The sequence below is a fragment of the Anabas testudineus genome, chromosome 18 (assembly GCF_900324465.2).
Source record: "Anabas testudineus chromosome 18, fAnaTes1.2, whole genome shotgun sequence".
Taxonomy (NCBI): domain Eukaryota; kingdom Metazoa; phylum Chordata; class Actinopteri; order Anabantiformes; family Anabantidae; genus Anabas; species Anabas testudineus.
Genome location: NC_046627.1, coordinates 18,686,196 through 18,712,820, shown reverse-complemented (window position 1 = coordinate 18,712,820; position 26,625 = coordinate 18,686,196).

The window sequence follows — 26,625 nt, the reverse complement described above, 5'->3', positions numbered from 1 at the left end:
ATTTACCTGTACTGTAGTACGGGCGCTTGCTTCTTAGCAACAAACAACATAAAACACCTGATTTATGACTTGCTCCTCACTCCTCAACTACCAAAGACGTCAGACATGCTTATTGAGAGAGCGCATTAAATGTTTAATGCCAGAATGAGGGATGAGAGTTACAACTTGCTTTATGGACTAGAAGGTTATTGGTTATTGTTGTTAAGTTTGATGAACACAGCCTTTATTCTACATACATACCCCTCAGATCCTCTGGATTAGATGGAGCACTGACCTACATGTTTTATGTGTTGTTTTAGTTTGTCTGTGATCAGTAACAATAAATGTTCTTTGAATGTAGTGACTAATGTAGAAGTTATTACCAGCGCCACATGCTCTGGTAACTGCTCAACCTGTCATGTTTTGATCTTATGTCCCATACAGCCCTGACATACCATCCATCATTTAGCGAAAAGAAAGGATTGGTCTAATGAATGACTTGGCTAATCAATCTATCATTCCTAGTCATCTCAATTGAAGCTCAAGGTTAATTCTGCCTGTCTATTAACAGTCCAAGAAAATGACTGAGCACTTTGACATGACCACATACAATAAATATAAGCTGCACTTCACCACATGGGGAAAGTCTCTGAAAACAAGTTGATAGCAATGGTGGTGAGAACCAAGTCTGGGCAATGAGCCATTACTGGTACTGTGTTTGGTGTTTAAGATGTGATGTAATAGGGATAATACTGGTTTTGAACAACACCAGATTGTGCAAATAATTATTAGCAAAACCAGCTGCTAAATCCATGCATAACAAAAAGATATTCCTGTAATGAATGCAACCGGTTCTGCATCCAAATGAATGAAAAAAATAAATAAATTGTACCACAAACAGCAATTGGTTGCCTCTCTCTCTCTCTCTCTCTCTCCCTAGGCTCCCTCACCTCTTAGGAGCACAGCTCTAAGCAGCCCATCTCAGGGCTGGAGGACGGCTCCTGCCAACAGAAGGTAGGGATCGCTTTTTCTGCGATTAGTTTCATTTACGCAGTTTTCCTTTCCGTGGTAAATAGTTGCTGTTAAATGGGGGCGGAAAGACACCCGGTTGGTGGAAGCTAATTTTCCACTTGAGGAAACTGTCTGCAAAATAATAATCTACGGTTTGTAATGGGAAAATGATGATCTCCCTCAACCCTGCCAGGAGCTGGGTAATGGCAAAGCACTGGGGAGGCCTTCACGCCATAACGGTGCGTTCCCACGACTGGCTTGTTAGCCAGAGAGCCCAAGCCTGTCACCGTGCAGAGAGGCAGGCCGAGACTGAAGCATCTGCCACGTGCTGGCATGGGGATGTTTTGAAGGTGCTGCTGTGTGCTAGGCAGCATATTGTATCAGTGGAAAAATGTGGGTGTCCTTTTAATTGTCTGATCTCCTGGACATCTTACATATTAGAAGATTAGAAAGATATCAAACTGTTTAAAGAAAGAAATGAGGTCATTTTGAAATTGATGGTAGCAGCACTTCTACAAATGCAGTGATACAGGTTTCTAACTACTCAACAGTCCTTTAAGAACCGTTTAAAAAGTATTTTTTGTGTGTTATTTCTAGTTTTAGGTGATTTCTCTCTACAGTACGCCAAACCATGAATACACTTAAAGGGTTTGTTTAAAATGAGATAACCCAAAAATTGTCAGTGTTCCACTGAAATGAGCACCCATTGTTTGAATGTTAAAGCCCATTTCTGAATGTTAGAAAATGAGACAAGCGAGGCGTATTGCTTCAAATTGCAACATTTTACCAAATGTGATGGAGCTGCGGTTTATTATTATTAACTTTTTAGGGGGAGCTCTGTGAGCCATGACACGTCTTACACTATTCAGTCTTTAGCAGTAAACTTGGTGTTATACTAGTAAAGAATAAAAAAAAAAAAAAATCAAAGGTCACTCTTCTGTGAAGACTTATGCCGCTGGCCTTTAGAGAATCTTCATTTAGTATGAGGTGTATGTTCCTATAGGGGAGATCTAGCAAAAACAGCATGGTCTGCCCGACGAGAGCGGGGCCTCTTGTATTCAGCTCAAGTGTGGTGAGGGCAACAATCAACTAATCCCCCCCCCCCCCCGCCACTGAAGTTTGTCTGTTGATTTAAATCTGCTGAGCTGATCTTTAAGCATCGAAGGAGGAGATAAGATGTGGCGATAGGGGCGTATGAGCTTCAAAGTCAAGGATACATAGGATGCTGCTCTTTCTTATTCTTTATTTTGTGGTTTGGTTATGAAAGACACCTAATTTAGCTTTGCATCTCAATGTCGAGTAGGATTTATGATATAATCATAATTATGCATTAACTACCAATCTACGAATCTCCCGCTCCATTTCTTTATGGTTTTTCTCCCTTGAGTTCAGATTATAGTCAGTAAATCCACTCAGCTGCTGTGTAGTATGTTGGAGACACACATATACAGACACCCAAACCTAACACACATGCAATAAAAAGGAATTAATTAACCACAGCGTAAATTGTTTGATATGAGATATATGTTTTATATTTCATATCTCATACGGTTGACTGAGTTTATTTATCCCCACAAAAAAAAAAGGCTTTATTAGCCGGGACATCTGACTATTCATAAGGCCGAGTATTATCCGGCATATAATTTTTCCTCATTTATTTATTGAGTCCATGAGTGCCTCCCTTCTGCTGAAAATTAATTACTTGAGCTGACTTAATGTGCAGCTATTGAATAAGACAAAGAGCAGAGGTTTCCCACTCACTCTGTTTTTGACACTTGATAAGAGTCCATGAGTGAATTACAAGGAAAACTGAGAGGAGAAAGAAATAGAAAACATTGTAATTTAATGTGATTATCCAATTGAGGATTTAATGACATCATTCAGTGCAATTTCTTCCTCAGAGTATTGATGACACACTTAAAAATCCCATTGATTTCGCTCTGTATTTGGCTTCTACCAGCTTTGCTTATGCTCGTTGTTTAGCTATTTAAAAGCAGGTTATAGGGCCATGGCTTTTTAAACCTCAGGCTAGGTTTGCCTCAGTAAACACCCTGATGCACCAACACACACACACACACACACACACACACACACACACACACATACTGATCGACTCCAAGTCCCCTGCCTGGTTTTTATAGGAGTGCAGGCCAACTTTATCATTTCCCTGTTCAATAATCCATCATTTACATTCCATTAATCATCCCGCTGTCTGACTTCGAGAAGCGCTTCAGGAAAGGCCCCCTGGGCGGGTGCACCAGCCCTCCCACATTAGCCGTAACGCACACACACACACACACACACCAACCCACACACGCTCATGTGACTTACAGCTCAGGACAATATCGACTTCGACAACTTGATCAATGCGCCGAATCATGTGGAACAGTGTATTCGTCAGCTACAGGCATATACAGGCATGAACATGCACACATGAACCGCTTAGTGTTTGAGCGCAAATTCAGCGGGAGGAACGATAATACAATGCAAAACAAACAAACAAACAAACAAACAAAAAAGCTGTGAATGAAGAAAAAGAGAGTTAATGATTAGAGGTTTGAATTGAAAATGGCAGCTCAGCAACCATGTTTACACCACCACAGGGTCTCAGGCTTCCATCTATCCACCTTTATGCCATGTACGCGCACACACACACACACACACACACACACACACACACACCAAACATGTATGCACATCCTGTCAGCCTGAAGAGCTGTGAAATCAGCCTGTCACTAGGCTGCAGTGGCGTAGCAGTAGGGGGTGCTAGTGCGCTGGTGAGGCATAACATACTGTATGCACCATACACACTCGCTCATAGACTTCAAACTTCCCTGTCACACCTTCACTACCCGTCTTGTTTTCGTACATGCACACAAACGCCTCACTCTTTCTGGTCTCCTAATGCAGAGAATAAAATTTGCACTAGATTTATTCCCTGCTCTTGAACACATGAAACTTTATGTTGTAAAGGTGCAGTGCGCCACACAAGTGAAAAAAGCAAATCATGACAAATGATAAATGCGTAACTTTTGCCATGGCCAGAGATGCCGCACACAGTCATCAGTGACGCAAAATGTTGAGTCACAGAACCACGTCATGTTCATGTCACAGATACCCATTGTTCTTTGAAGTTATAGTCGGTTCTCTTCGTATCCCTTCATATGACATAATTAAATAACATCCTTATTCTATTCAAGCCAGTAAATGCTCAAATCCCATTAAAGGAACTAGTAAAATGATATTTTTGTATGTTTATTTATGTATTATTGCGTTCATGGATGCAGAAATCTAGATTTTCTATATTATTATATTTATAAAACTATTTTTTGTCTTATTGGCAGACCCATTTTTGGAAACAGGTTTGAATGGAGTTAAATAAAGAAACGCGTTTTGCTTAACAAGGGAAATTCAAGGGAAATGACATTTTCCAAATGGACACATGATAAAAATCATGTTTCAAAGTCAGAGTAAAAGTGCATAATGGGAGATGGCTGTGTGGAAATGATGGAAGTAGAGTAAAAACCTTTCTCCTTCAGCTTATGTACGCTGTGAGGCAGACTTATTACTGCAGTTTTTCTCAATTACTAAGACACTCTTAATGAAACCGGGATCGACTCGATCGTCACCTTCTTAGACATTTGAATGTGTTAACATTTGAATTTGACTGATGAATTCTGGGATTGTGTGACGTCACCTTCCGATGCTCTACATCTAGATGCAGCACCTTGTGCACAGTTTTTTAAATCAGCAACTAGTCTTCATCCATTTATCAAAGATGCAATATTGCTTTTTGCAAACATGCTCTAAACAGGCTGAGTATTTCGTGATGGCGGATTGAAATTATTTATTAGTTGAGTGGTTTTTGCCAGCCATCTTCCGTTTCAGTCTGTACTGTATGTTAACCGAGTGGACAGAAGTGTTTAAGCAAATGAGAAATACTAGAAATGTCCACAAGCCATTATAATAACCTCTATAAATTTTCATGCACTTCTACTTTATCCATGCCCGCCAGTTATACGCTAAAGTTTATATCAATAGTGAGTTTGTGAAATAAGTTTTATCAGGGTCACACCAGCAACAATGCCTGCAGAGAAATTCAGCGAGGCAGAAGGCTACATATCAAACATCCTTTCTACTAGATGACTAATGACAGACCTCCCTGTTGGCATATCTGCATTTTGCACATTAAGGTAAAATATGCTAATGTCTGCATGTGAATATCACAGTGTGGAGATTAAATTCATTATAGTTACGCAGTCATTGTGCCTTGGAAAGGTTTGAATGTGGAGTTTAAGAGTTGGTGAGGACTTCTTGATTATACAATATGTGATTGGAAACAGGCAGACTGTAATTATTTTAGAACTTCAGTAAAATGTAGTTTTTGCTAGCAGATGACAGAAAAAAGTAAAATAAAATAATTTATGATATAACTAAAATATATCCACTTATTAAATCACACCAGTTCTAGATGTGACAACTGAGATCCATGGAGAGTAAACAGTTCATTAAGTAATGCTTATTAATATGTTAATGTAAAAATATGTTAAAGTAATAGACACATTTAAAAAACAAGTAATGGATAATCAGCTGAAACAGCTAAAAGTAATAAAAAGAGAGAGAGTTAATGATTGGATTACCTGAGTAGAGATACAGTCAAGTAACACACACATGTACTGAGAAACAGAGATTTTATCTTTTATTCACACTGTGTAATCATTTATGATAATTAGTTCCCATTATGTTGTTCTTATGAGAGTTAACACTGGACAGTATGTTATTTGTAAAGTGTAAAGTACATTATCATATTTCAGCAAACACACAGATGGATAATATCGCTACAGTGAAAATAAGCACCTCATCGCTGACACTCGTCAGAATTAACAACGGAAGACGACGTCAGACATCACAGGACAACATCCGAATCACACTGAAGATGAAATAACAGCAGTGAGAAACCTCAGGTGGTGATGAAATGGATGGTACCTGGTGTGTTGTTTAAACTATACAAATCCTCTGCCATTACCAAGGAACTGCAGGAAGCAGCTGTTTACAAAAGTGCAGTCAGCTGGTAACATATTAGATATATTAGTAACTAACACTAACTAAGTAACGATTGTGGTGAGCTGATTTCTTGCACACGCTAATTACTTGCATGCATGCTCGCTGTGTGCAATTAGTTTCTAACCCCTAAAGTGTAGGACATTAAAAATTGGGTAGTACTGGAAGTGGAATAGTGCGGTCATTTGTTTATTTATAACAAAAAGTCCCCTTGTCCCCATTTTCATTCAGAAATCGCTTAGAAAGTTCTCCATGCTTCCAGTTTATCAACAAAACATCAATACATTGGCTTAATTTGCATTACATAATGAACACTAACCAAACCTGGAGACTTGCGCGACAAAGGGTCCAAAAACCTAATTAAATTTCTGTATTTGCACACCAAATAAGGAAAGAGTAATTAATTTTGTTTTTTTTTTTTTGTTTGTTTGTTTGTTTTTGCTTAACTGCAATTCATTACCAAAGGCAATATCAGGTTTATTAAATGTGTCACAAATTTGTTTGATGAATTAAATTTGCTGAATGTTGGGAAGTGGAAACTTTCATCCATGTATAATTATACCTAATGGAGATATTGTCATCCTATAACTAAAGAAGAAGTTTTGGTCATTAACACCTATTGGATCACTTTGCAAGTCGTCTTTTTTCCCTACAAGCTGTGACAAAGTGACAGAGAAAGAGCTGTAGATGAGACTGAAAGACACACACACACATTGACACATGCTTAATGTGAGACAAGTGGGACAGCAGGAATTCTACTGTCACTCATCAACATTTTGCCGTTATCAAGACCTATTTATAATATTTTCACACCCTGCTCTCACACCACCTTAAACCCAGTAATTAAACAACACCTGTTCTATTCTCGTCAGTCTGATGGATGCCATCCCTGCGCGCGATCCCCTATGAAGCTATGCTTTTGGCTTGTGTTGCTGCTTTGTTGATGAATCTGCAGGAAGTGCTTTAAAATGCTGCCTTTGTGATTTGTAAGCACCGAAAGCCAGATTTGAGTTCATTCTAATGGAAATGATACAATTAGTGGTTTCCACTAGCTCCAGTGAAGACAATCTGTGAGCATTTCACAGTTCGCCTGCAACTTGGGCCCAAGTCTGGCTTCGAAAAACTTCCACTACTGGTCTGGTCCTGTTTGGAGGTGTGTGGAAATGTGGTTGTATGTCTGGCCTCGGGCAGAGATACTAGATGTACTGTGTGGTTGTCTCTCTTGAGTTCGTTCTGCAGCATCTCCACTGGGTCGAGGTCTGACTCGGCCACACCAAAAAGTGGATTTTGTGTATGAGAAGCCATTCGGTGGTAGATTTACTTTAACGTTTAAGGTCATTGTTTTGCTGCATCACCCAGTTTCTTGTGAGCTTTCGCTTGTGGACTGCCACCCTGACATTATCCTGTAAAATACCTTAACAAACAGGGGAATTAATTTTCCTCTTCACAATGGCATGCTGTCCAGGTCCAGAGGCAGCAAAGCAAATCCCATTATGTGGCTCCTTCCACCGTACGTCACACTGTTGGAATGATATATGATGGATGATGTAATGAGCAGGCTCCTGTTAGCAAGCGACTGTCTCGCTACCTGCGAATTAGCAAGCGGTTGAGGTTGTTAGTCCACATATTTTGTCTCCCTCAGTAAAACTTTTTAGCAAATGAAAGGATGGACAATACTGACGATGAAATGCCAGAGGGAAGCAAACAGGGCTCTATGAAGTAAACAGAAAAGGTAACTTGCTCTAGTATGCTGTAATAGACCTGGCTTGTTAAGTAACACGTGTATCGCACTCGTTTGTCGTGTGCTGTTTAAGTAGCTTCTAGTTTACATCCTTTTATTTTGGTCTGTGCTTCAGATTAATTCAATAATTTAATCAAGTCATCATCTGCATTGACGTCGTGAGCACATTATCAGGAAGCCATCAGCATCATCAGCTTCCTCTGTCACCTTTTCCCTTCGTGATTAAAAGGTGAATCAAAGAAGAAATGATGAAGTAAAAAATAAAAAATAAAATAAAAAAAAAGGGCCATGTATCCATCTTCACTATCTTCTATCTCTCAGAAACTTTCTACTCTCTGTGGTAATCACACGGCACACCTCTCATTTCAATACAGGGCTGAGTGCGCTGACTGAACACCGCAATCTGGTCCTTGTAATGAAAACGTATATTCCAGCTCCCCTTCCTGAAAGGAGGCCCCATTAGAAGACTCAGCCTCATTGATTGAAATGCTTTTAAACTTTGCACGTGTCCATTAATGCAGGAGGGGAGGCTTTTGAGAGGCACAAGACAATGGTACCATGCATAAGCCATTCAATATGAAAGTAGGAGCGAGTTCCTGGTTCAAATGTGAGAGGGTTTTTTTTTTTTTTATTATTATTATTCAATCGTAGAGCCAGTGAGATATACAGTCCAGCTCCAGTTGAATTAAGTCCACATTTTGATACTCGTAGATCTGATGATACCATACCTGATATCTTTAATGCAACCATTTTATTTTTCTTATTAGGAAACCTGACTACTCATGCACCTTAAAACAATCGCCTTGGATAAATATCACATTATTTCACTGATACATCCTGAAACGGGGACACTAGAGTCAGAGAACTGACATGTATTGGTAATGGGTGTTGCACCAAAATTCAATTCAATACGTTTCTAAAGAGAACAAAGTGACTTCTGCTCACCATGTGGCTAAGATGATCCATGATGATATTGTGCCGCCCCCTTGAACCTGCCTGGAGTGAAAGGTGAGGGCACATCCTCAGCTTTAAAGGGGTGAGTATATAGTCTGATCACTCCAAGGAAGGGAAACTGATTCGACATGCATCGCCCCTGCAACGCCATTAAAAATCCATCTCCAGCACCTAGCCAGAAGCTTCTACACAAAGTTAAGATCTTGGCTTTTTTTTTCTCCATTATGCATCCTATCAATTGCATCTAACATGATCTTCTCCCTGTGAAAGCAAAATATAATCCAAACATGTACAGTAAATGGCTCCCACTCCTAACCTGCTAGATTTAATCTGTCCTGCTCCCCACGGAGTTCGCCTTCGTATTTCCCTTGTTCCACTTTCAGGGTTATAGTCGCTGTCAAGGGGAAGTGCTGTGTGTTTGATGTGAGCCCTCAAATTCAATTATGCCCCAGTCAGATTCCCCTGAGAATGACCCCCAAGACAGTCGAAGTGGTCTTGTCTCATTTGGAAAATAGAGGGACAGATCCAGTCATGGAAAGAGAAGTCTTGGAGGTCTTGAAAGGGCTGTTCCAGGTGATTATCTAATCTAAGGGTAAGGAGGGGAGATAAACGGCAGAAAAAAGCAGCGAGAGAGACACACAGACGGGGAGAAGGAGAGAATTGTGAATGACAACAATGACAAATCTCTTGTTTCCACAAAATAACCCCCGTTCACTCGCTTGCCCATGCTGTTTTTAAACACTCGCTGTCTTATGTCTCAATTCAGATTCATGAACTGCTTATGTAGCCAGCAGGTTGCCTCAGATCAGAGCATTTTAAAGAGCCCAGAGATGTGTGGGAGCAAGTATCTAGCACAGCCTTCCTTGGTTTAATTTGCCTGAGTGGAAAGAGAATAAAGTGTGCATTTACTCTAGAAGTGCTGCAGGATGCAGACAGATCAATTTTGTTTTTTGGTGTGGAGAGTACTGTCAGAGAAAAAAAAAAAAAAAGAGAGAGACTAACCTACCCTCAGTATGCCCTGACATGACATGATAGAAAGGATGGCCTGAAATGGATTTCAGCCTCTGATGCAGAATCTTGAGTTATTTAACTTAATAGTTCCCCTATGTGATAGAACATTTAAATGTTCTGTTTTTGAAATGGATGTTTTGCTTGAGGAGCTGAACATTTTGACAGCAGGCTGTTACGTGGACCATCCGTTTGACTGGCACCAGTCATCATGAATTATTCAAAAAAATACAGTCCAAATATCACGCAATATCATTCTAGCAAACAGAGCAGCATAATATTCATATTTTTCATTTGACTCCTGACCTTTTCGCAGGCCTGTTTCTCATTCATTCCCATAGCATCAGTATAAACCAATAAATTCTGACGGACAAAGCCTTGATCAAATAGCAGCACCGGAGAGGCATCAGGGTAAGGAAAACTGGAGATGAGACTGTCTCGCAGTGGCAAAGCACTTGGCAAGTAAAAATAGCTATAATAGCCTCAGGTAAGTTAACTGCCTGAAACTCCCCAAACTGATTTTAGGTACAGCAGCAAGTGTGGGTGTGAAAATGGCCCCGAGAGTCGTTAAGCCGCTTTAAGAGAGGCAGCTGAGAGGATGCAGTGGAAAAAAAAATAAAAAAAGAAAACAGTATGATAGCTTAAGCAAACATACTCACCTATCAGCTGAGTTTGTGGGATTTTATTATGTCTTTATTGTGACACCCAACAAGATTATATATTAGCTTTAATTGGCTCTTAAGCTTAATACTTAAACAGCAAATAGAACATGGTAAATGGTACTTAAACGGATGTTGATGATTGTTACCATGAATTGCAGATGAACTTGTGATGGACAAAAGTGCTGTAAAACATTAGAGGACAGAGCCTGCTTTTTTTTTTTTTTAATTTGGGGGATTTTATTTCCCAAGTATTCATAACCAATATGCTTTAGAAGTTCCATTAACATAATGAATAAAATCCAGTGCCGCTAGAGTGCAGAACGCAATGGATGACACCTTTCTACTAATTAATTGGTCCTGTTATGCTGACCATCTTAAACCTCTCGTGGCAATTTTTTTTCAAGTATTTGTTTTCCAATCCACTCTATGATTTTTCTAAAACTAAAATAGAAATGATATTCAATTACGGCAATGAACAGGTCAAATGCTAATGGATTATCCTGTTGTAGAAAAAATAAAAAGAAAGGAAAAGAAACACAATTATCAGGATGAGTTGAGGACCATTACTCGCATGCTGCTCTAAAATTGTACCGTTATCCCTAACATATGAGCATGCAGTGTTATGTTTTCTAATTTTTATTTTACTTTTTAAGCTTCAACGAAAGTGCACATCTAACTTTCTATTACACTTTGATAACCTCTGAGTCACCAGAGTGGAGGTCAGGATGTGTGAGGGGTTGCACGATGAGAGCATTTTTCCGTCAACCCATCACATCATATTCTTTCACACTGTGCCACCGCGTGCATTTGTGTGTGTGTGTGTGTGTGTGTGTGTGGGAGTTGGTGAGTGATCGAATGAGTGAGTGAACAAGAGAATTAACTCAAGCATGTGTTTATGGTTGCGTCTACCACTCGTGTTGAAATGTCTTCAAGTTAACTGCGAGCCAGACTGTCACTCCACAGAACAAGTGGGAAATATTTACTTGCTGCAAATACTCATCAGGATTGAGCCAAGCTATTTAGCCATGTCCCACTTCTCAGGATATAAATTTTCAAGTTTTGGACCAAATGGCTTTGCTTTTATTGCTTTTTCCACCCGTTACAACATCCAGGGGATGCGGGCTGAAATTAATTAGCACTACAATTACACTGGGGGACTTAAATGCAATTAGAATTAAATCCCTTTTTAAAATAAAGCACTATTGCTACTGTGTACCTGGGAATGAGTCACATTGTCTATTGGAAGATCAAGTAGATAATCAAGCAAATAATAAGGACACAGCCTTGGATAAATTACAATCTGCATAATGTGCCATTTTTTCAGTCATGTCATGTGTGGGTTAATCACACTGTGAAGCACATGTTATACGTTTCTTTATACAGGCTAGGAGGTGGACAGTTCAATACAGCTTTCAGCTGATGGAGTATGGGAAAAGCAAATTTTTCATGTCTGAAGGTTTAAAACAATTGAGTGAAACTAAATTTTGAAACACAGATAGTATGGAAACTACTGGACATGCTTGCTACCACTCTCATGTCCTGATTCAGCGGGCAAACATAGGTATTGATTTCCTGATTTGACTCACTGTAAAGTAATAACACTGAAAAGCAACAAGTGCCTATAAGGTGTATAAAGTACACCAACTCAAGACTACAAGTTCTTGCCCAGAAAAATACTCCACTACACGTAAAAGTGCCCTTTGATTTTTCTACCCGAGTAAAAGAAACTACAAAAGTAAAAGTACTCCACAGAGAAAACAGTGCATTTTAAACAATGTAGAATTTGGTGCTTTTGAAAGAAAAAGAAGAAAAATTCTCAAAAGTATAAAATTACTAAAACGTTTCCTACTTAGAATCTGTGGAACAAAAACAGCAGTCGACAAAGTTGGGGGGGGGATTTTAACCACCTTGTAGAGTGACAGGAGGTTAATCCATAAATAATGCATCAGTATTTTATTGGATTTTTATGGGTATCTAATCCTGCAAAAAGTAACTATTAACTTATGATGTTAAAATTAATGTAATGTAAATCCTCCTCTGTAGTGGAGTAAATGTAAAATAATACACATAATTTAAATACAAGTACTTCTAACTAGTACTTAAGTACAGTACTTGAGCCAGTATCTGTGTTTACCGCTTTACCAGTGCTATCAGGTGAGTTCTCACTGTGACTCAAATATAGATAATACATGAGAAGCATAAGCTTAAACAATGTGCTAAACACCATCCTCTATTACACTTCTAATTTCAGGCCATTATCTTTCGTAACCGCTGTGTAGATTGAGCCACATTGCAATACCGCAACAGTATTGTCTGATATTGTCACTTTCATGTAAAATTCCCATTCCTATCTCGTAACAGTATTCATTACCAACCTTAGGCCATTCCAGAATCAGCGGGTCAGCATGGAGCTGCTTTACACCCCTCAGAGAAAAGGGCTCTACCTCGTAAAAGCTTTATGCTGCAGCACAGGCAGACATTTGGCATTTACGTTTATCGTCAACTTGGGTTAATTAAACCTGACCCATCCACCATCTTGATTAAACAATGATAAATAATGACACAATATTTCTCCGCAGAAGAGAGTGGTGTCAGGGTGGAGGGCATGGGGAAGAACACTGAACAGACTGAACTAAGCACACATGCAGGCAAACATGGAAATGTGTAAGCATGCACAAGTGTCAGGGATCCTACCTAACAGCTAAACAAACAGATGATAGAGATGTCTACAGGAGGCAGGGAGGCTAAGGATGACAAGCATTAAGCAAAGCCATTAGTTTAGCAATTAGATTGCTTGTTGAATGCCCTTGAAGTAGAACATTTAATACTCAGGCCTCAGCCCAGGTGGTGCATACTGTAGGCAAAGGACAATAAAATGAAAAATGGGTTTGTCTCACTGGACTTTATTTTCTGTGCATGAAACTGTGTTTTTGTAATGATCCTAATCTCTTAGTCAATCCTCTTAACAGCAACTGAAGTGCAGGTAAACAAACCCTTCCCTCAACCCACCTCTGTGCAAATAATCGGCCTTTAAAATTGATCCTAATGGCTCATGGCTTGTGCTGGGGCTGTTTGTATGAACGTGGGAGTTACAGTAATTGCCTCGCCATTAGAATGCTCAAGATTGTTTTATTTGATTGTTGTATGTGCTAATTCACAGAGTCCTCAATTGCAACATAATCGGGAATGGACCCATCATCTGAATTGGATTTTAAAACTCACAATTATCACCTGTTGTCTTGCATTAAGATATTTATGACCAATAGGGGGAGATATCATGCACAACAAGGAAACATTTGAGCAGGGATTTGGATGTCTACAATCAGACAGACTAAAAAAGTGAGTACAAAATTGTGTTAGATATGATTATCAAGCACTGCAACAGTCCTCTGTATACCAATGAGTACCACAATCACAACAGACTGATGGATGCTCATTAGAAAATATACAAAACAAAAGTGGTCCCAGGATTAACCCTAGGGGAACACTTCTCTTTATACATAAAGAAGGAGACCAATATGAGTTCAACATGAGACCAACAAAATAAAGGTTATGTAGGAGAAGATGCTCCGGGTACAATCAATATGTATTACTGCTATCAATCAACCATAATCATAAAGTGTGTTTAATGAGACTAATTAAGCCTAAACGGTGATTGTCACAGGTCTGTAATTACTAACATTAAGGGAATTCATTTGTGGACTTTCAAAGTAGTACTTGTGTAATTATCTGCTACATGTAATCACAGAATTTCCAGATATTGTTGTACTTATAGGAAAGGTCACTTACTTTAAAAACAGAACCTGTAGTGAAATCTTTACCACGACGGGCACACAGTATATATATGCCTTGATGCGTGACACAACAGTCTACCGAGCCTTGGCTCACCAGTGCAGTAAAATCCACTCAGTGTTATTTGTGTTGCCTGCCACTTGTCGTTCTTTCACTCTCATTTACTCGCCCACTGTGTTTTTGCTCAACATCAAGCACAAAACATTGTCACTGGACCATCACTGACTCGGCTCAAATGACTTCTGCAATTGCTTTGTTTCCCCTTCCCTGCACACACATGACCCAGATGTTGTTTGGCTGAGTATGGCTGTATGCCAAAATCAAGTATGACGTGCCATTAGCGATTGAGATGGTTGTGTGCGGTGTGGTCTTTCTTCCATTACAGATGTTTGTCGGAGAGTAACGCAGACTGTGAATTTACAGTGTTCAGTTGTAGCAGTTTGCCTTCTTATGAATCTGGACAGAGCACGATCTGCTGTAGTGATGAGTCATCTTTAGCTTATGTTGATATTTGGATGGAAACAAAATAAGCCTCAGGGCCTATACCACATTGGTGGGATGTAGCTATGTATGTTCTGTGGATTAAAGCATATACAATACTGTGCAGGTTATGATCAGTCAGAAATTTCCTTGTTTTAGAAAGAAAAAGTTATTTTGTAATATCAAACATAACCATCGCAGCTGGATCCATCTTATTTCAGGTGTTCTAATGGTTTGCAAAGCTCAAAACATGTATGTTTCATAGACATAGACAAGGACATTTGCAAGAGACTAAAAATAAAACAAGCAAGAGGCTACTTGGAGTAGAGTTACCAATCTAAACTGTCAGATAAATGTTGCCCTTAAAATAATTTAGGTGAAAATTACAGATGGCAGATTCATTCCCGTAATTAAAGGCAAGTCTGTCTCTGTTGTTTGGAGGAGGTTTGGCACAGTAAAGAGTCTGCTGTCTCTCTTTTCCCAAGTTGCTCTGAGGTCAACTTCAGATTAACTAACGTGATGTATCCCCACTGCCACGATGCATTACCACTCACATTGTTCTCCGGGTCGGCTCACAAGGCAGGCATTGCTTTCAATTACACTCTCAACTTTTCTTTTTAATTAAATGTACAGGCAGATTAATTACAGGACAACTTAAATGATGAAAAAATTAGAGGTGTCCTGAAACATTGTGCTTGGTGTGAATCTGCCAGCCTTCTCTCTGCCCCCTCTAGCCCTTAAGCTGTCACGCCCGCTGTTCAATAAGCAATCTGGTAGGGAGGCGTACAAACGAGTGGAGTTGTGCAGGGCAGTTTGTTTCTGTTTGCCAGACAGGTTCGATTCTCTCAGAGACACGGCCCACAGAACCAGACACCCAGGGCTGGAGGCTGGGTAAAAACTAATTATGGTGGTGTTAAAAGGCAAGCTCAATGAGGCACAGAAAAGACAGCCAGATTCTCAGCACCTCTTGACTTAAGCTCTCCGGGCCAACTTGGGAGTTGCTGGGACTAAACAATGCTGTTTATACATTTGTTTGAAGAACCTTACCGCCAAATGAACTACCGGGTCTTTGACGAACATCTTTAAGTCTAAGAAACAATTCAAATATTGACAATGCAAGGGAAGGACGTATCAAATGGGGAGTGTTATGAGACGTAGCATCACAGGGGGAAAATTCCTATACATGAACTCTTTCCATTGATTTTCATGCACATAAAAGAGGAATGCCAGACGACTCTCAGATGTCTGTGTGAGACCAAAGTGGACAGATATCCATCACACCATCCAGATGATCATTGTGATAGAGCTATATCTGGAAGATACCAGAGGGCCTTTAAAAGGGGAGAACAACGGATATGTGGGTATCAGATGAAGGCATTAGGGAGACTGTGAGTGACACAAACATGTTATGAGAGATGAGCAACATCTGGTGCTATGGATCTTATCCTCTGGTCGCCCGTCATTACTTTGAGTTTGAATGCAGCCCCACTACTGTAGTTTCTCCATAATCTTGGCTCTAATTCCCATGTATCCCCTGCTTTAATGGACTCTTTAGAGCATTAACATTTGTACTTCCCCTGGATGCTTTAATGTGTCTCTTTTACACACTTACAATGTCTTTACATTTTGTTAATGTCTGTTCAGAGCAGAGCGAAAGCTCTGCAATTGTTTGCTCTGTTTAAGTAGCATTACCGGGGTTTTTCGAGGATTTTCAGGAACATCTTGTTTGAATTTATGTATTAGCTCTCAAATATCAAAAAACAGGAATTAAATAAGATTTTTGTATTATAGCAGTCTAACGATTTTACTTGAATGCAAATTGTAAACAACACGATGCTGAGGACTCTGGTATTCGACGGGATTTATAAAGTTAATTTGATCCCTTTTCAAAATCAGTGGAATGTGAGGAAGGAAGGCAGACAGCTATACAAAGAGTTAGAGAAATGGTCAAAACTGCCTCCAACAAAATGAGCATGGCCCCTGAACTAAACCCAGGGGATTGAAAGTGGATTGAATGCTTCTCACCATATATAGACAGCGGCTGGCACCGCAAGGACAGCGATAGCGAGAGGGAGAGAGGGAACTTGAAGTGAGTCAAAGAGTGAGACGGGGATGAAGAAAAGGAGCGCCGGGGAGATAGAAAAAGAGCAGTGGTGTGTTACCAGCTGACCAGTGGAGCTTTTCAACCCCCTCCCTCCTCTTCCATTATACCATTACTGGGACTGAGGTCCCTGTTTTCACCCAGCCATACAGTATTCTGGTACAGCGCCAAGCCTGCTGGCTGCCCCGCAGTGTGTCCCACCACCTCGCTGCGCCATCAGCACCGGGAAATGGCTACAATTGGAGGAGCCGGACTAATTCCTGGATGTCGAGAGCAAAAGGGCAGGGGTTTCCTAGGGGTTAAAATGCCTTAATCTTTTTATCCTGTGCTAGGGAGGACTATTCACAGATTTGATACACTCACTTTAAGTCCGTAAGTGGCATGTAAGGGCAAGGCTGAAGGGAATTCCACACAAACAGATGAATCCTGGCAGCCGGCTGAGGATGATGGAACTATGAACAGCAAATATATGGTGCCGGGATTACAATGTACATCGTAACATTCGCCTTATGCCATGGAGTCTATGTATTTGCATTATGTATATTGTCATGTTGGTGATTAGTTGGTGAAAGTGAAGTTGCAGCGCAGTTTGGCAATAAAATCTCTGTCAGCAGATCTGTTATTATTTCAGGGACAACATCACACAGACTGTTCACTATGTAGCAAATCTTCTTCCCTGCATGCATCTATATTCCTTCCTCTTCTCCGCTCTTTCTTGGTAGTCCTCAGCATACTCACGCACATCCTCAGCATCCCCAGTTCCCTAATGAGGCGTGATTACTGTGTTAAACTGCTAATTAAAATCAGATATTAAAGCCTACTACCCATAATCCCTCTTGGCTTGCGCTACAAACACCAGGCTGGCTGTCGCCTGGTATTACGCTCCGACAGATCCGAGGCAGAGAGGCAACAAGTTGTTCACCTCACCTTCACAGAGCAGCCAGTGCATCAATCAGCAGCTAATCGGTGATATGAGTTAACACAAGGCTACAGAAACTTTGACTTCCCATTTCTTTCCTTGGTTTGAGCTGTTTGCGATCACATGTGAAAACGTGCGTAAGCAAACAGATCACAAAAAACATGTCTTAAGCATATGGTGCATGTCAGAATTGTACATATTTAAACAAAGAGGCACACATTCGAACAAAATGAGGGCAACATGTAAGCAAACACACTGATTCCACAATCTATGAGTGATCAGGCTTTCACAGAACAGCTGGTAGGCCATTACGGAGCGCACGCTAATGATCAGCCATGTAAAATGGATGAATCATTGATCTCTGACTTTCACTGGATTTTAGGTTATGAAATGTAGTCTTAGCACACACACACACTGGGAAGAAGGATGATGAAACACTTTCTTGCTTTGATTGGAGACAGAAAAGCAAGATGCAAATATTTAGTTTTCTGTGTGTGTGTGTGTGTGTGTTTTCTGTTTGTTGGTTCAGCTTTAAATATGTGATGCGTCTGCGTATGATTTTCCAGTGAGCACTTGCAGCTCATGAGCCGCCCCGTCTTACCTCTCAAACCATTCGCAGCTTGAGATAAAATAATGTTTTTCCCCCATCAATTTCCAATTAATATTCTCTGCTGGAGAATGGTCAAGACCTCGGTGATCTTCCGTCTCCTCTGCTCAGGGCAATGCAGCGCTGAGGGAGCGGCTCCAAACAAACTCAGGTCTCCGACGCGTAGAGCAGGGGTGAACTCTGATCCCTACTTTGCTACCTCATTAGCCTGCACACACACCGGCATCTGTTCTATCATGAACCCTAATATGACTGCTTGAAATGGTAAAATAACCGCTCTCATTGCACCATGTGGGATTAGATGGGCGATGACTGGGGTTCGCTGACCGCATGGCACTGTTCAGCTTTTTCATTCGGCTGGAAAAGAAACGCCGAAGAACAACCAAATGAACCTTTTCAGACGGGACGTGGTTGAAGCCGGCTGGTTTTTCTGCTCAAAGAAAAGAAGCGAGAGAGGAGAGAGAGCCAGAGAAAGAGGGAGCGGAAATGGACAGACAGCATGAGAGGGGTCATTGAGCACAACGGGAACACGGGGCCCCACTCAGCTGGAGGGTCTCTGGCGAGGACGAAGCCACCTATCTTATGGTGACAAGCGGCAAATGGGGGCCCATTACCACACAGAATGCTAATGCCAAACTTTGGGCCCCGGGGACTGGCCCCGTTCCCTAAACACAAGGAGAGGGGACCTGCCAGGATGGCATGCATGACAGCCTCCATTCACACCCACAAGTGCAGGAGATAATAACCATATAAATCATAAGAGACTCGTACACTCTTTCTTCCTCGCTCCTTCTCCACTCTCAATCTGTGTCTTCACTGCTTCTTACACTTGCTGCTCCTAATTGTCCCCTCGTCTATTTTTTCCTCCTTCCCCTCCCACTCTCATTCTTTATTGTCTCTTAACAAATCCCTCCACACACACACACGATGTGCTCTCATTCACTGTCAGATGCTTTGAAAGAAAGGACAGCTGTTGAAAACCATTCATACTGATTACACAATCTGCGTTCATCATATCCAAAAATAGCGCTGCCAAGATTGAAGATGCACACCGCAGCATATGACCACTTATAGGCGGCGGCGGTACTTCAGTAAGCAAACAAGAGCTGACTATGGTGAATGTGGACCACGCTGTTGTGTGTTCTATAAAAAAAATTATAAACAAAGACTAGTTAGCAGAAATGCTATCGCTGACGGAAAGTGATTTAATGACGAGCCTCTATTCTCCCTCTAGAATCCTTTTGATCAAATCATTCGCCTTTACTTTTTGAACGGTTCTGCATTTTTAAAATAACCATCAGAAATGTGGAATTTCTTTTCCTGTTGCATTTGAAAAAAGGGGAAAAGGAAAAAATAAAAAAAGGATAAAGCGAAGAGACTCGTGCAGAAAGGCAGACTTGTCTCGCTGTTCCCTCAGGCCTGTGGTGTGGGTACTGACTCTATTTGACATCGAGATGCAGCGCTGAGAAAGACAGAGTGAGGCCGAGACAGAAACACAGAGAGGGAGACATCAGAGCTCTTGTGCCTTCAGGGGTTGTGTAAATGTGAGTCATGCCATGATGGGGCGACTTGTTCAGGGTAACATCACCCTTATAACTTTCATTTCGTTTGGGGAGTTCAGACAGTTTCGACTTCCTTTCTCCTACTCTTTTCTGAGTGACTCAAACACATGAGAGGAAAATACTAAAGTGAAAACTGAGATTAAGCTGAAACAATGTAATGTGTAGCTGAGGCTAGCTCAGTGTCCACTGCATACAAAGTATATTATGTACTGCAGTTCCCTACAGCTTGACTAATTTTATTTAGCTAAATCTTTGCACAAACCTGGATCAGATATCGACATCGAAGAGTGGATGTCATAGATTGGATCATTTGGACCAAAAGAATAAGTAGCCTGGGTGCATTCAATAAAATACACCCCAAACATTTTCAAAATTGTCTCCACTGACAAATGAGAGTATTTGCTATTTTTGCCAAGGTGAGTGTCACAATGTACTCAAAGAAACGGAAAACAATTGTTGCCTGGAGGGAATAAAATCGGTCTAAAAGTCAGCCGTGCTTTGAAAAACAGTTGGAAACTATGTGGCTGTCATAATTAGTAGTTAATGGGCTAAAATATGCAAAAGCTTCGTCGTGGACCTTTAATTAGTTTTGGAACACGTAATTTATTTCAGTTCTGTGCGATTCATCTTTTTTTTTTTTTTTTTGCAAAGAGTCGTTAAACATTGCAGTCGGAAAAGGGAGAACAATTAAACACGACTCCTGTCCTGGAGTCTTCACAAACACACGCTTTTAACACACAAAGCCTTTTTTCTCCTCGCTCTAACCCCCGTAAACGCCTTTGACTGCAACAGTGAAAAGTGAGGCCGATATGAGACTAGCCACAAACCACTAGGGAGAGATGGGAGTAAAATCTTTGGGTAATGCACTCCACACAATGGCCCTATTTACTGAGGCACCTGAAAGAGAGCTCCATGGTGCAAAACAGCACATTACTGTGTAGGAGGACTGTGGAGGATTTTAGACCAATCACGCGGCATCCTTCATGTTCCTGACAATAAACGTGCAGGAGAGAAAAGTGGAAAGTGGCATTTCTAGGGTGTGTGTGTGTAGGTGTGTATGGATAAGAGGGGCTTCTTTTTTCATATAGATCAAACATTATGCGAGGCTATGCACATATGTATATGTGGAGGTATTTGCGCATGATCAATCCCACATTTTCTTCTACAGTATGTCATGTGTACTGCTTCATTGTTACATAATGTAAAACACAAACGAGTGCATTTAAAAATAATTATAGTAAAACGACATGAGCGCAGAATTTCTTGGAATACTTTGAGTAGAAAGCAGGCGAATCAGAAGTCAATTTAAGCAGAACAAGGTATTTATGAAACGTGATGGAGGAAAACTGAAATACATTTCCTCAGCTCTGTAATTGGTCTCCTTTTTCTTATCTGCACTTTCCCTTCACACCACAAATTTGCCAAAGTAATCTAAAATGAAGGGAAATTTAATAGAGCGATGGAATGCATTTTAAAGTAAGCTAACCGGCTCCGTGCACGTCCATTTGTGTCTATTTGTCTGCGTCGTTTTGGGCTTGTCTGCCATTGTGTACCGTGGTCCATGTGGCCCCACGCAGTAAGGAGCAGAGTGGTTGGCGTTACAAATCACATCCGAATTCCTCGGTGGAAGGGATTGAGTGCCCACCTTCAGACTGTGGCATTCCAAAAAAGTAGCAGGGAGCCCTCTTTGATATCTGCCCGAAGAACAAAACACAGCTCCGTTGCCTATAAGGTGGCATTTTCTATCAAAGCAAAAGGCCATAATCCAGACTTATACACTAAATCCTATGTACACTGACATAATGCCCCCTAAGCTGTGTAATTCCTTCTAGAGCCCTCAATGTTTTCTCCACTGTTTTTTCCTTTTTCTCTGTTGCTCTCTCTCGCTCTCTTTCCTTCATGTCTCTCGTCTCTCTAGCCCTTTTCACATGCCTGTCAGTTCACCCGCTGCACAGCATTGTTCTTGTTTTTTTTTTATTCTTCTTCCTCTCCGGCCCTCTTTTTGTCTCCCCAGCACATATTTATACCCTCCACCCCCCTTTTTCTCTATTTATGTTTTTTGTTGTTGTTGTTGTTTTCATCTGTACTCCCATCACAACAACAACAACAACAACAGAAATATTTTGTACTATGCCCAACAATGATCCAAGAGTGCTGCTGGGTTGCTAGGATACCCCGCGGCCATTGTGATTGGTTCTCATTATAGCTGGGATTTGCCGTTTAATCCCGGCTATGTAATTGGCCTGCTCTCCAGTCTTCAGGCAGGCTTATCTCCTTTGACGAGCCTGCATTTAGCAAAGATGCGGCGCTATCATGTATCAACAAATACGGCGAGATAATACAGATAGAGATCCACTCAATTTCAGCCCTCTTTTTGTGCTCTCTCAGCTCATAGGGTGATGATGAAACAGCAAACTCTCTGTTTTGCCGCGCAGCTGGTCAGTGTGCATGTCATACGACACCGAAAAGCCAAGTTACTCATGACCCCGCGGTTCGGCTCTGCTCATGTGTCACTTTCTGCATGTGGGTGTTATAAGTGGTCACCGTGCTGACACCTCACACACACATATATACACACACACAACTTCAAGGCAGAGCTGTCATGTCGGAACAAGCTGGTCATTCCTGATGGAAGATGTGTCACACATACGTGAGCACACACAAGCTGAAGTGTCACATGTGAGAAGACTGTCACTGCGGCAAAGTGGCGATGAGACATAAAAACGCCGCGCAGTGTCTGCGAGACCGAGAGAGACGGCTCATGTCACACTGGGATATTGACTGATTTGATAGAGACCATTTTGTTTCGTGCCATATAAACCTAAGGCTGTTTGACACATAGCATGCATGTGCACGCCGCTTCATCATTTTCGAACTCATATTTTTCCACCGCCCAAATCAATTATTCAGATCTGTGACAAGAGCTTCATGTGTGAACCTCTCACACAGTTATGTGTGAAATCATGTGAAAGATGAATTACATGCCAAGCATTAAAGGGCTCGTTCACCAAAAATGACAAAGAAACATATTTTCTCACTTACCACCGGCGCTATCTAGCCATGAAGTCAATTATGGTACATTTTTAGATTTGGAATGTGTCTTTAAATGTCTCTGAATGCAGTGTAGCTGCATGAAACTTGATCCTGTGTAACCTGAAAAGACAAATTGTTTTTGAGCTCCTCAAATGTCAGTTTTTCCATACTGAAACCACTATCAATGAAACTCGGCTGACCTCTATTTTATTGGGGTGGTGGCAGAAATATGATGTTCAGTTCGGATGTATCTGTATCATGCCGATGCACGACAAAAGTGCACTTAACATAGTGAGGTCAAAACATTACAGAGCTATAAAGAAAAACCCAACAAATCCCCACTAAGCAAGCACTAGGCAACAGCGGAGTGGAAATATTCCCTTTAATGGAAGAGTCAGGCTCAAGGTGGGAAGCCATTTGCCTAAAGCAGCAGGGGTGAATGGAGAGCACAGATTAAAACAAGACTATCTGCGTGGCTGGATGCAGCAGTTGCTTAATTACAAATGGACAAAGTTGCCCTCTGACCCCTAGGTTGACTGTATTTCATTTGGGTCTACATCTTTTCTTTTATCACAGTTGTTTTTAGAAGTCTGCTAAAGCAGTCGTATCATGTCATGTGAAAATGGACCAATGATATAAGCGCAGCTCATGCTTTAACCTACACTCAATATTTAACTGCCATAATTAATGCGCTACCAGTTTTAAATAAAAAAATGCATTTGCTGCTATTTCTCTGTGCGGCGTCTGGGTCTGTGTCCCACCAAAGTAAGTCTAGCAGACTGTTTACGTGCTAATGGAGTTATGGCTCCCATATGGCAGCCATCATTGTGTCGGCTAGCACAGAAAGACACACACACACGCAGCTTTGCACACATGCAAGGAGACACAAACACATGCAGTGGCAGCTGCTGGTTATGACAGGGCCAAGCTTAAGAATTTCTGTGGGACCCACCCTCAGTCTGGTGCTTGTGAATCCACGAACACACAACATTTGTGCCAAAAAGGTACATATTTTAACAATGTCGCAGGGATAATGTGATCCAATGCTATCATAAAATGAAGCCAATAGATCTAATAATAATGTAATAGTAATGTAAAAATGTAATATTTAATATTTGGAATAATCCAATTTTAAAAGAGCTCATGTTATGTTTTGCACTTGCCTTGCACACACACGTCACTTGGCACTCATGGCAAATTTTCAGCAACATTCAGCATGCATCTGAATGTGAAATATTAGGATTGCATAGAATATAGCATATAGATAATTTGCATTTGTATATATATTACACATTTCTACTGGCTCTCTTAATGTAATGGGTTATAGAAAGGTCTAACAAAGAAAAGAAGAAGTAAGAAGTAGCTTCTTTTAAACTATATTATTATCTTCTGTACGGCTTACAGCTAAACACAATGTGTATGTGCAAATGCATGTCTTGTATGCTAATGATTAGCAAACTACACCGAATGTGTACACGCCTACGCTTGTATGTGATCAATTCTCCCCACAACCTTGATTAATAGCTCTGAGGACGCATGTGATGACAATGATGATGATGGTTCCTAAATAAGGATTGGCCCATACTTGTCATGTTAAACCTGCTGGTCTAGAGGAGCACTGGGTCACAGGCTTGCCTGTGCCTGACATTCATCTTCATTGGGCTGTTTTCACTCCATCATCAGCTGAAGGTCAAGCCGAGAGATACATGTGAATGAAACGCTCTGCTTTTGGCAGTCAATTATATGTTCACGTGTCAAGGATGCGATGGAGAGGATGTGAGCATGTTGGATTGTGGAGTGCTATGGCATTTTTCAATTTTAGGGTGGGGGCATCCCACCGGCTGATGTGGAGCTAGTATATCATGTGAGGTGTGCTAGAGGGGAGATAGGAAAACACATAGCTCCATAAACTGGTCTTATCTTGCTTTTCTTTTTGTCTTCTCAGTTTTTGTGGACGAGATAATAAGACATAAGAGGAACCTGGTGTATGCGTATGTGGGTAAGATTGTCACTGGTGAACACATTTTCCACATTTAATATAGTGACTAACAATGCTCAAGATCAACCAATCCATTATAACTAAAAGCTTTGCTTAAACCAGATTACATAAGAATATATGTATCTATTTCCATTCATGGAGAGCGGATGGATTTCCATTTTGCTGCTCAACACTGAAAATGAGTTTGTTGTCTGGAAAACTCACAAAACTCCATATCCCATTGCCAGGGAAAGCTGCTCACAGTGAGGTCCATCATTGCATCGCTACTGGAAGGAAGAGCATCACAGACTAAGTTTGATTGCACCAGAGAAGTTCGAGCAATAGAAGAAGGAGTTTCTCTTCTATATAACAAAAGCTAACTTTACTTTGCACATAATTGTATTGATATTTAAACTAAAACACATTTCTAAGCTAACCCTAACTAGTACTTTAGTGTTTTCTAACAGTATTGCTTAGTATTACAAGAGAAAAGCGAAGAACTAATTGGTTCCTTTAGTAAGTACATATATAGCAAACAACTGCTTCTCTAAGATTTTCAGTGGGAATCAATCACAAATCATTAAGAATTTCCAAGACAGACATCGTGAGGCAACCTTGTTGATTGGAGGGTACCTTTTAAATGTCATCCTCCATATCCTACCCCTCGTTTTCTGGAATGGCAAATTGTCAAGATCCCAAATGAAAGACAAGAAAGTGACCTCAGACCCCAGACTGAACCCAAGTGAAGCCAGGGAAACCAAAGAAATCAGCGTCATTATTTTCCAGGTTTTGATCAGCGGCTGGTTGGTTTAGCAGCAGCACTGGTCAAACATGGACATAAAGGCCCAGTGTTGTGTACCACCAGCAATATTTCAGTTGAATTGATCCTTTAAATATGGTTGAATATATAATGTGACTTTCTGTGATTCATCTGACTCCAATGTTTCCTTGTGGGATCCTTTTTTTTTTTTTTTTGACCACACAGTGACTCAGGTCAACTCCCAGGTTCAAATTCATGTAATAGTGTGAAGCAGGACGGCAGGCAGAGAAAAAGAAAAGCGCTCACATGCTCAGCAAACCTTCCCAGAATGTATAAAGGTTACATCAGCCAGTGCTGCTGTCCATCCAGCTCCCACACTGCAGCCTCTCCTCAGCACAGCCCAGTCGAGTTGCCGTTTTCTTGTGCCTGACTTGTGTTGTTGTTGTTTTCTCTTGTGGGCTGAGTTTTACACAGTCTGTCAATCTCCTGAGCGTCACACATTAGAAGGACCAGTGGAGTGAGACACCAAGAGTGATCCCTCTGGGGAACAACACTTCCCCCACCTCCTACCCCTCTCTCTGTTTGTCTCTCTTTATCTCCCAACCCTTCCTCTCCCTCCACTTTCTCTTTCTTTTGTATCTTTCTATCACTGTCCGCTCCTCTTCCTCCAGCTCCAGCAACTCCCCAGACTCCTGGCCAAGTTTGAGCAAGTCAGATCCCCTCTGTTTGGAAATGCAACGCTACATCTGTTGGTGCGCTCAGTGCTCGAGTGGTCGGCCAAGCCCAGCCAACATCCCCCAGCATGCATCACAGCGAGTGTGCAACTAATGAACACGACTGAAGGAATGTGCCGGCACCCTTCTTCTGCCTTTTTGTTTGATAAGTTTCACTCTCAATAGGGGCACTGTCTGCAATGACTCAGCCTGGAACATAGAGGGGAGATATCGAGTCAGATGACCATAAAATATTTGTGGAAA